The sequence below is a fragment of the Ranitomeya imitator genome, chromosome 3 (genome assembly GCF_032444005.1).
Source record: "Ranitomeya imitator isolate aRanImi1 chromosome 3, aRanImi1.pri, whole genome shotgun sequence".
In the NCBI taxonomy this organism is placed as follows: Eukaryota; Metazoa; Chordata; class Amphibia; order Anura; family Dendrobatidae; genus Ranitomeya; species Ranitomeya imitator.
Window position 1 is genome coordinate 408,329,162 of NC_091284.1, and position 11,302 is coordinate 408,340,463.

Sequence of the window (11,302 nt, forward strand, 5' to 3'; positions counted from 1 at the left end):
TTTGTCCTGAGTACGCTGATACCCCATATGTGGGGGTAAACCACTGTTTAGGCGCACGGCAGGGCTCGGAAGGGAAGGCACGCCATTTGGCTTTTTAAATGGAAAATTAGCTCCAATTGTTAGCAGACACCATGTCGCATTTGGAGAGCCCCTGTGTGCCTAAACATTGGAGATCCCCAGAAATGACCCCATTTTGGAAACTAGACCCCCAAAGGAACTAATCTAGATGTGTGGTGAGGACTTTGAACCCCCAAGTGCTTCACAGAAGTTTATAACGCAGAGCCATGAAAATAAAAATAAAAAATTATTTTCTCAAAAATGATCATTTAGCCTGCAATTTTTTATTTTCCCAAGGGTAACAGGAGAAATTTTACCCCAAAAGTTGTTTTCCAGTTTCTCCTGAGTACGCTGATACCCCATATGTGGGGGTAAACCACTGTTTGGGCACATGCCGGGGCTCGGAAGTGAAGTAGTGACGTTTTGAAATGCAGACTTTGATGGAATGCTCTGTGGGTGTCACGTTGCGTTTGCAGAGCCCCTGATGTGGCTTAACAGTAGAAACCCCCCACAAGTGACCCCATTTTGGAAACTAGACCCCGAAAGGAACTTATGTAGATGTGTGGTGAGCACTTTGAACCCCCAAGTGCTTCACAGAAGTTTATAATGCAGAGCCGTGAAAATAATAAATACGTTTTCTTTTCTCAAAATTAATTATTTAGTCCAGAATTTTTTAATTTTCCCAAGGGTAACAGGAGAAATTTGACCCCAATATTTGTTTTCCAGTTTCTCCTGAGTACGGTGATACCCCATATGTGGGGGTAAACTACTGTTTGGGCACATGCCGGGGCTCGGAATTGAAGTAGTGACGTTTTGAAATGCAGACTTTGATGGAATGCTCTGCGGGCGTCACGCTGCGTTTGCAGAGCCCCTGATGTGGCTAAACAGTAGAAACCCCCCACAAGTGACCCCATTTTAGAAACTAGACCCCGAAAGGAACTTATCTAGATGTGTGGTGAGCACTTTGAACCCCCAAGTGCTTCATAGAAGTTTATAATGCAGAACCGTGAAAATAATAAATACGTTTTCTTTCCTCAAAAATAATTATTTAGCCCAGAATTTTTTATTTTCCCAAGGGTTACAGGAGAAATTAGACCCCAAAAGTTGTTGTTCAGTTTCTCCCGAGTACGCTGATACCCCATGTGTGGGGGTAAACCACTGTTTGGGCACACGTCGGGGCTCAGAAGGGAAGTAGTGACTTTTGAAATCCAGAATTTGATGGAATGGTCTGCGGGCGTCACGTTGCGTTTGCAGAGCCCCTGGTGTTCCTAAATAGTAGAAACCCCCCACAAGTGACCCCATTTTAGAAACTAGACCCCCCAAGGAACTTATCTAGATATGTGGTGAGCACTTTGAACCCCCAAGTGCTTCACAGACGTTTACAACGCAGAGCCGTGAAAATAAAAAATCATTTTTCTTTCCTCAAAAATGATGTTTTAGCAAGCATTTTTTTATTTTCACAAGGGTAACAGGATAAATTGGACCCAAGTAATTGTTGCGCAGTTTGTCCTGAGTATGCTGGTACCCCATATGTGGGGGTAAACCACTGTTTGGGCACACGTCGGGGCTCGGAATTGAGGGAGCACCATTTGACTTTTTGAATACGAGATTGGCTGGAATCAATGGTGGCGCCATGTTGCGTTTGGAGACCCCTGATGTGCCTAAACAGTGGAAACCCCTCAATTCTACCTCCAACACTAACCCCAACACACCCCTAACCCTAATCCCAACTGTAGCTATAACCCTAATCACAACCCTAATTCCAACCCTAACCCTAAGGCTATGTGCCCACGTTGCGGATTCGTGTGAGATTTTTCAGCATCATTTTTTAAATTTCCAGTGTTTTTTGTGCGGATTTCACCTGCGGATTCCTATTGAGGAACAGGTGTAAAACGCTGCGGAATCCGCACAAAGAATTGACATGCTGCGGAAAATACAACGCAGCGGTTCAGCGCTGTATTTTCCGCACCATGGGCACAGCGGATTTGGTTTTCCATAGGTTTACATGGTACTGTAAACCTGATGGAACACTGCTGTGAATCCGCAGCGGCCAATCCGCAGTGTTGGCACATAGCCTAATTCTAAAGGTATGTGCACACGCTGTGGAAAACACTGCGGATCCGCAGCAGTTTCCCATGAGTTTACAGTTCAATGCAAACCCATGGGAAACAAAAATCACTGTACACATGCTGCGGAAAAACTGCATGAAACGCAGCGGTTTACATTCCGCAGCATGTCACTTCTTTGTGCGGATTCCGCAGCGGTTTTACAACTGCTCCAATAGAAAATCGCAATTGTAAAACCGCAGTGAAATGCGCAGAAAAAACACGGTAAATCCGCCATAAATCCGCAGCGGTTTAGCACTGCGGATTTATCAAATCCGCAGCGGAAAAATCCGCAGAGGATCAGAATACGTGTGCACATAACGAAACCCTAACCCTAGCCCTACCCCTAACCCTACCCCTAACCCTAACCCTACCCCTAACCCTAACCCTACCCCTAACCCTACCCCTACCCCTAACCCTACCCCTAACCCTACCCCTACCCCTAACCCTAACCCTAACCCTACCCCTAACCCTAGCCCTAACCCTACCCCTAACCCTAACCCTAGCCCTAACCCTACCCCTAGCCCTAACCCTAGCCCTAACCCTACCCCTAACCCTACCCCTAACCCTACCCCTAACCCTATTCTAACATTAGTGGAAAAAAAAAAATTCTTTATTTTTTTATTGTCCCTACGTATGGGAGTGACAAAGGGGGGGGGTCATTTATTATTTTGATCACTGAGATAGATTATATCTCAGTGATCAAAATGCACTTTGGAACGAATCTGCCGGCCGGCAGATTCGGCGGGCGCACTGCGCATGCGCCCGCCATTTTGGAAGATGGCGGTGCCCGGGGAGAAGACGGACGGACCCCGGCAGGATCGGTAAGTATGATGGGGTGGAGGGGGGAGCACGGGGGGGAGGATCGGAGCATGGGGGGGTGAATCGGAGCGCGGGAGGGGTGGAACGGAGCACGGGGAGGGTGGAACGGAGCACGGGGGGGTGGAACGGAGCACGGGGGGGTGGAACGGAGCACGGGGGGGTGGATCGGAGTGCAGGGGGGGTGATTGGAGCACAGGTGGGTGATTGGAGCACGGGGGTGAGCGGACAAGAGCACGGGGGGGAGCGGAGCACAGGACGGAGGGGAGCGGGGCAGTGTACCGGGCAGATCGGAGGGCTGGGGGGGCGATCGGTGGGGTGGGGGCACATTAGTATTTCCAGCCATGGCCGATGATATTTCAGCATCGGCCATGGCTGGATTGTAATATTTCACCAGTTATAATAGGTGAAATATTACAAATCGCTCTGATTGGCAGTTTCACTTTCAACAGCCAATCAGAGCGATCGTAGCCACGGGGGGGGGGGGGGGAAGCCACCCCCCCCTGGGCTAAACTACCACTCCCCCTGTCCCTGCAGATCGGGTGAAATGGGAGTTAACCCTTTCACCCGATCTGCAGGGACGCAATCTTTCCATGACGCCACATAGGCGTCATGGGTCGGATTGGCACCGACTTTCATGACGCCTACGTGGCGTCATGGGTCGGGAAGGGGTTAATAGCCCATAGAATCAGAATAACACCAATAACCTGAACCCCACATTGATAAGTGATGTTCCTCTAATACATTAAACTTGTTCACATGTAATAACAGCGCATGTGCTTGCTGATATATCCACTAGAGGTCCAGGATTGTTATTTGATAATGCGCCTGTGCCGTGATAGTGGGGTTCACCGCGCAGACATGTGAAGCACATGCGTGATGACGAGAGAGCCCATCAATAACCGGGCATGCTTTCCACAACAGAACACACTGTGTACTTGATGTCGGATGATAACAATCCAGGCACGTGCCTTGTAGATGTCATGCATCCCATAGTGGAATGCATCATGTACTTGATGCCAGATCATAACCATCCAAACATGCGCCAGTGGAACGCATGGCGTACTTACATCTTCTATATAATTGTCTAAGGGTCACTTACGTCTTTCTGTCTGTCTCTTTCTGTCTGTCTCGGAAATCCCAAGCCGCTGATTGGTCGTGGCAAAACGGCCACGACCAATCACGACGAGTGTTGTGAATTCTGTTGTCGGGCTCCCTCCTGTGGTCATGAATGGTACTTCGGCTGGTTCTGTCCATGGACTTCCTCTGGTGGGTGTTTCTGAGTTTCCTTCCACAGGTGACGAGGTTAATTCGTTAGCAGGCTGCTCTATTTAACTCCACTTAGATCTTTGCTCCATGCCACCTGTCAATGTTCCAGTATTGGTCTAGTTCACTCCTGGATCGTTCTTGTGACCTGTCTTCCCAGCAGAAGCTAAGTTCCAGCTTGTATTTCTTTGGTTTGCTATTTTTCTGTCCAGCTTGCTATTTTTATTGTTGTCTTGCTTGCTGGAAGCTCTGGGACGCAGAGGGAGCGCCTCCGCACCGTGAGTCGGTGCGGAGGGTCTTTTGCGCCCTCTGCGTGGTCTTTTTGTAGGTTTTTGTGCTGACCGCAAAGTAACCTTTCCTATCCTCGGTCTGTTCAGTAAGTCAGGCCTCACTTTGCTAAATCTATTTCATCTCTGTGTTTGTATTTTCATCTTTACTCACAGTCATTATATGTGGGGGGCTGCCTTTTCCTTTGGGGAATTTCTCTGAGGCAAGGTAGGCTTTATTTTTCTTTCTTCAGGGCTAGCTAGTTCCTTAGGCTGTGCCGAGTTGCATAGGGAGCGTTAGGCGCAATCCACGGCTATTTCTAGTGTGTTTGATAGGATTAGGGATTGCGGTCAGCAGAGTTCCCACGTCCCAGAGCTCGTCCTTTATTATCAGTAACTATCAGGTCATTCCGTGTGCTCTTAACCACCAGGTCCATTATTGTCCTGACCACCAGGTCATAACAGACGAGCACAGTCCGGCTGCAAAATGGCCACTTCTTTCTCCCCGCAGTCAGTGCCCGCTCCATAATCCCCTCCAGTCAGCGCTCACATAGGGTTAAGGGCAGCGTTAACGGAACGCATTATGCCGCGGTGTAACACACTCCGTTAACGCTGCTATTAACCCTGTGTGACAACTTTTTACTATTGATGCTGCCTACGCAGCATCAATAGTAAAAAAATCTAATGTTAAAAATAATAAAAAAAATAAAAAAATCATTATATACTCACCCTCCGTTGGCCCCCCCGGAAACAGCCCAGGCCTTTCCCACTCCTCGCGACGCTCCGGTGACCGGTCCATGCATTGTGGTCTTGTGAGATGATGACGTAGTGGTCTCACGAGACCACTACGTCATCATCTCGCGAGACCACAATGCACTCTTGGGACCGGAGCGTCGCAAAGAGCATCGGTAAACGCCTCGGCTGGATCCGGGGGTCGACGGAGGGTGAGTATACAACTATTTTTTATTTTAATACTTTTTTTTAACAGGGATATGGTGCCCACATTGCTATATACTACGTGGGCTGTGTTAGATACTGCTTGGGCTGTGTTATATATTACATCTCTGTGCTATATATTATATGGGCTGTGCTATATACTACGTGGCTGTGGTATATATTTCATGGCTGGGCAATATACTACATCGCTGTGCTCTATACTATGTGGCCTGTGTTATATACTGCGTGGGCTGTGTTATATACTACATCTCTGTGCTATATACTATGTGGGCTGTGCTATATACTACGTGGCCTGTGTTACATACTGCATGGGCAGTGTTATATAATACGTCTGTATGCTATATACTACGTGGCTGTGCTATACACTATGTGGCTGTGCAATATATTACGTGGATGTGCTATATACTACGTGGCTGTGGTATATATTACGTGGCTGGGCAATATACTACATTGCTGTGTTCTATACTACGTGGCCTGTGTTATATACTGCATGGGCAGTGTTATTTACTATGTCTCTGTGCTATATACAATGTGGCTGTGCTATATACTACGTGGCTGTGCAATATATTACGTGGCTGTGCAATATACTACGTGTCTGTGCTATATACTACGTGGCTGTCTGTGTTACGTGGGCTGTGCTATATACTATGTGGCTGCTATATACATACATACATACATATTCTAGAATACCCGATGCGTTAGAATTGGGCCACCATCTAGCACTTACATAGTTACATAGGTTGAAAAAAGACCTGGGTGCATCAAGTTCAACCTTTCTCAATCAATTGTACATTTCATCACTAATTTAACTATAACCCGCAATGTTATGTGTATCAAGGAAATCGTCCAGCCCCTTCTTAAGAGATGTTATAGTGTCTGCCAGTACTACCTCTTGTGGTAGGGCATTCCACAGTCTGACTGCTCTAACGGTAAAGAACCGTTTCCTGTTTAACTGCCGGAATCACCTTTCTTCTACCCGTAATGAGTGCCCCCTAGTCCTCAGTACTGGATCCCATATCCTAGATGTGGCCTCACCAATGATTTATAAAAGGGTATTAATACGATGGGATCACGGAATTTTCTCTGGTTTTATACATCTTAAAATCTTGTTTGCTTTTGCGCCTGCTGCTTTAATTGCATTGAATACTGCTACTCAGCTTACTTGTAACCAGAATACCCAAGTACTTCTCCTGTTCTGTAGTCCTGAGTATACTCCCATTTAATATATATGCAGAAATAGGATTACTCAGTCCTAGGTGCATTACTCTACATTTATCTACATTAAACCTAATTTGCCAAGTGTTTGCCCATTCAGTCATCCTATTCAGACTGTTTTTCAATAATGTAATGTCAAGGTCAGATTTTAATATCCTACATAGTTTGGTGTCATCAGCAAAGCCTGGCACGTTACTCTCAATCCAATCCACAAGGTCATTAATAAAGAGGTTAAAAAGAATTAATTCTAGCACAGATCCCTGCGGTACCCTACTGCTGATTATATCCCATTTAAAGAACATACCATTTATGACAACTCTTTGTTTCCTGTCATTTAGCCTGTTCCTTACCCATCTGCATATGGTTTCTCCCAGGCCCAGCTTCTGTAGCTTACGTATAAGGCTATTATGTGGAATTGTATCAAATGCCTTTGCAAAGTCCAGATAAATTACATCAGCTGCATTACCTACATCCAGATTTGCACTAACCTCCTCATAGAAACCCAACATGTTAGTTAGACATCACTTATTCTTCATGAATCCATGCTGGTTGTCAGTTATGATATTATTATCTACAATATATTTCTGCAGGTCATCTCTTCTAATGCCCTCAAAAATTTTGCACACTACTGATGTCAGGCTTACCGGACGGTAGTTGCCTGGATCCACCTTCTTACTTTTCTTAAACATCGATACCACATCAGCCATCCTCCAATCTTGTGGCACCACCCCTGTTACAAGAGAGTCTAAGAATATGAGATACAGTGGTCTGTCAATTATTGGGCTCAATTACCTCAGTATCTGTGGATGAATGCCATCTGGACCAGGGGATTTGTCAATGTTTAACTTGCTCAGAAATAGATGCACTTCTTTTTGTGCTAAACTGGCTATATCAGGTTGTAAATTTTGATTTTTGCCTTGGTGAATGATCCCTGTAACAGACAGTTCATTGGTGAACATGAATGAAAAGTGCCTGATTAACATCTCTGCCTTTTCTTTATCCTCTGTAATTATCTTGTTATTGTCATCTTTTAAGGGGCCGATACCATTTATTTTTTTCTTATTGTCATTGCTGTATTTATCAAAAAAAATGCGATTTATTTTAATGTCGTTGGCGATTTGTTTCTCTGTGCATAACTTTGCTAGTTTGATTTCTTTTTTACATTTCTTATTTAGATCTTTATACTCCTGAAATGCTATTTCATTATTCTCTACTTTCAAGATTTTGAATGCCCTTTGTTTTTGTCTTATTAAACTTTGTACTGTCTTATTCATCCATAATGGTTTCTTCCTTGACATTTTATGACCAGAGGGTATACTTGATGTCAGATACTTATTATAACTACTGCAGTGAACTCAAAACACAATGGGTGTCTAACGATATTATAGAAGACAAAAGGGGAATAATAATAGGAATTAATTCAGGTGCAGAGAAAATAAATAGGAGAATGGCAGTGTATAATAGTACTGGCACAGTATTATGATTATGGTATAATCATGGTTGAAACAATACTGATACCCATGAGTGTAGACATGATACCAGACCCATACAAAGAAAGACCCATATTAACAAGGCAAGTATGAATATAAAAACAAGACAAGGGACCAGATATAGAATAAGAGTACACATATTATTAGGGTACAACAACAAAAACATGCATATGACTGTTGTTCATTGATGCCTTTAGGGGTTAGTGAGTCTAGTCTGAAGATCCATTCACTCTCTTTTTCTAGTATGAATTTATTGTGGGCTGCCTTCCTTTTTTTTGGCCTAATCACCTCAATGGTGCAAAAAGAGATTCTTCTCTTCAAATAGGTACCTGTTTGAGATGGTTTTTAGTACAGACTATACCAGATAATTCCTTACGATCCATTCTGTCCTAAAAGTGATGTTTGGAACTGGTGAAATAACATGTTTCAAATCAGGGTCTGCCCACAGACTTCCCCAATGTTTTTTAAGAATGTAGTAAATGCATTCCATCTGATTATCAAAAGTCCCTATTATCCGGTTTATATCATTATCATGACCCCTTGGTTGTGCATGGAGAAGAGATTGTCGCATCTATCTGCAAAAGCAAGGGCTGAATCAAGAGCATTTTGCGGATACCCCCTCTCTCTGAATCTAGCTCTCATCTCCGAGACCTGCACCATAAAGTATGATACTTTTGAACTCCTTGCAGATGTTGTCCTTGGTGGTAATTTAATTGAGGACTCCAGCATTGCAAAGATACAGTGCTAATCACTGAACTTGTTTTAAGACTGTATTACATAGTAAACTGCACTGTGCCAGCTAGGTTAGTTAATAATATATACTAATGAGTCCCTTTGTTACTAGTCTGAAAAACTTATAATTGTATCCTTAGGTAAGATAACCATATGCATGTTGGTAATAATAACAATAAAGTGAATATTTGGCAATGTGGGTGGGAGGCCATGTAATCTCTTGAACCACTCCTTCCTTTTCATCATTGGAATTTCCCCACTTAGCAACAGGGTTGCTTTGATATTTGTAGGACAGTTATCTTTACCATCTAATGCCTTAGGCTATAGGAAAACGCAGATGTTGCAATCATTTCCTGGAGTCAGAGGGGGTCTTGGGGCACTGTTTGATAGCCATTCATAATAGTTCTCACACAGTATAATTCCTCCAAAGACGGCTAAAGACAGTATAAAGCCCCTCACACAGTATGATGGCCCCACAGACCTCCTACAAGTAAGATCAAAATAAAAAAATATGCATCATATACTCATGTTCTCCTGGATCCTGGCAAGTCCACATCAGACAGCAGCAATGCTTGGGAGGACCAATGCATTCATGCCATCACTCTGGGGCATTGATATCTTAACGTTGCTTTGGCCCGGCCCCGGTCTAAACAGAGCATAATGCCCCTTGCACTATATGATGCCCCCACAGCCCCCCTACAAAAAAGATTAAAATAAAAAATATGCATCATATTCTCTTGGATCCTGGCGAATCAGCCAACAGACAGCAGTAAGACATGGGCAGACCAATGCGTTGATGTCATCAATCTGGGCATTTACAGGATGTGATAGCATAATGATATCTTAACATTGCTCTGCCCTGGTCTGGAATTCATTCAGTGTGTCACTCTGCCATTCTGTAAGTCACAGGTGGACAACGAGCGGTAGTGCTGGGGGACCAGGTCTCCCTGCTCTACTTACAATTTAACTATCAGTTGTAGGGGTTCACTCTCTCTGGTAGGCATTAGGCCTTAGGTAGCGTTCACACAGGCAATGTAGTTTTGGTCCAAACACATGCAGTTTTTATTGCTTACCACAGGTTGCACACCTGCAGCTCCTAGGCAGGTTAGGAACAGTTACATCTTTGCTGGGCTAAGGTGGCTAATCTCCTTTAGTCACATGTTATGGGTAAGCCAGTAATGTCTGCTCTCCTACTATACATGCTGGCTTTGCTATGCAGGTGATGCCAGCTTTAGTTAGTCTATCATGGTCTAGAGAGGTGGACACATCCTTGTTTATTGGTGGTTATTCCAAAGTTGTCGCCAGTGTTGTTTGGGGAAGCCTTTCCTTTTCCCTTGGTATCTTTATGTTACTTTGTTGCCTCATGAGCTTTACACTTTTGTTCCTTAGTGTTTTTCCCTGTGAGAGTGTGCTTCTGTTTTGCCCTGTCTGTCTTGTTTATGTTCTCCCCATACACTTAACAGATTATTGCTACTCAGGAGCATAGTGGGGAACAAGACCCATGCGTCCTAACCATCAGAAGTAATCGTGGGGGACAGGGATAGCTAAGGACTAGTGATGAGCGAATATACTCGTTACTCGAGATTTCTCGAGCATGCTCGGGGGTCCTCCGAGTATTTTTTAGTACTCGGAGATTTAGTTTTTCTTGCCGCAGCAGGATGATTTACATCTGTTAGCCAGCATAAGTACATGTAGAGATTCCCTAGCAACCAGGAAACCCCCACATGTGCTTATGCTGGCTAACAGATGTAAATTATTCAGCTGCAGCAAGAAAAACTAAATGTCCGAGCACTTAAAAATACTCGGGAAAACCCCCGAGCATGCTCGAGAAATCTCCAGTAACGAGTATATTCGCTCATCACTACTAAGGACCCCTAGTCTAAGGATCATTATAGGAGCCCATTTGCTATTCCACTGTCACACCTTGGCAAGAACGGACCCTGGCTACACATACATGGCTGAGCAAGCCCCTGTTTGGTCAAACAAAACAGCTCTAGTCCCTAGCAACCACTGATACTTGTTGTTCTCTGCACGCAGCCTGTGTAGAGTATTCTTAGAGAGGGATTCTGTCCTGTCTCTGTCTTCATCTCCAATACACATTTAGTCTTGTCAGCTTACCTGAGCTGACTGACTAAGGAGAACAGCTAGTCTAGTTTTATACAAGGCTAGCCAGGTGATCTAATCAGAGCCTGTAAAGTTAGGATATAACCCTAGCCTATCTGACTTTACTACACAGTGTACTGTGCAAACCAATACAGTTAAGAGTGTGGCATTTGCTCTGGATGGGCCCCTCCAAGTGAGAGGCCCAGGGTGAAAGCACCTCTGCATCCCAAGTAGCTACTCAACTGGATCCAGCACACTGATGAAAAACTGATTGTAAATTCAATTAACCTTA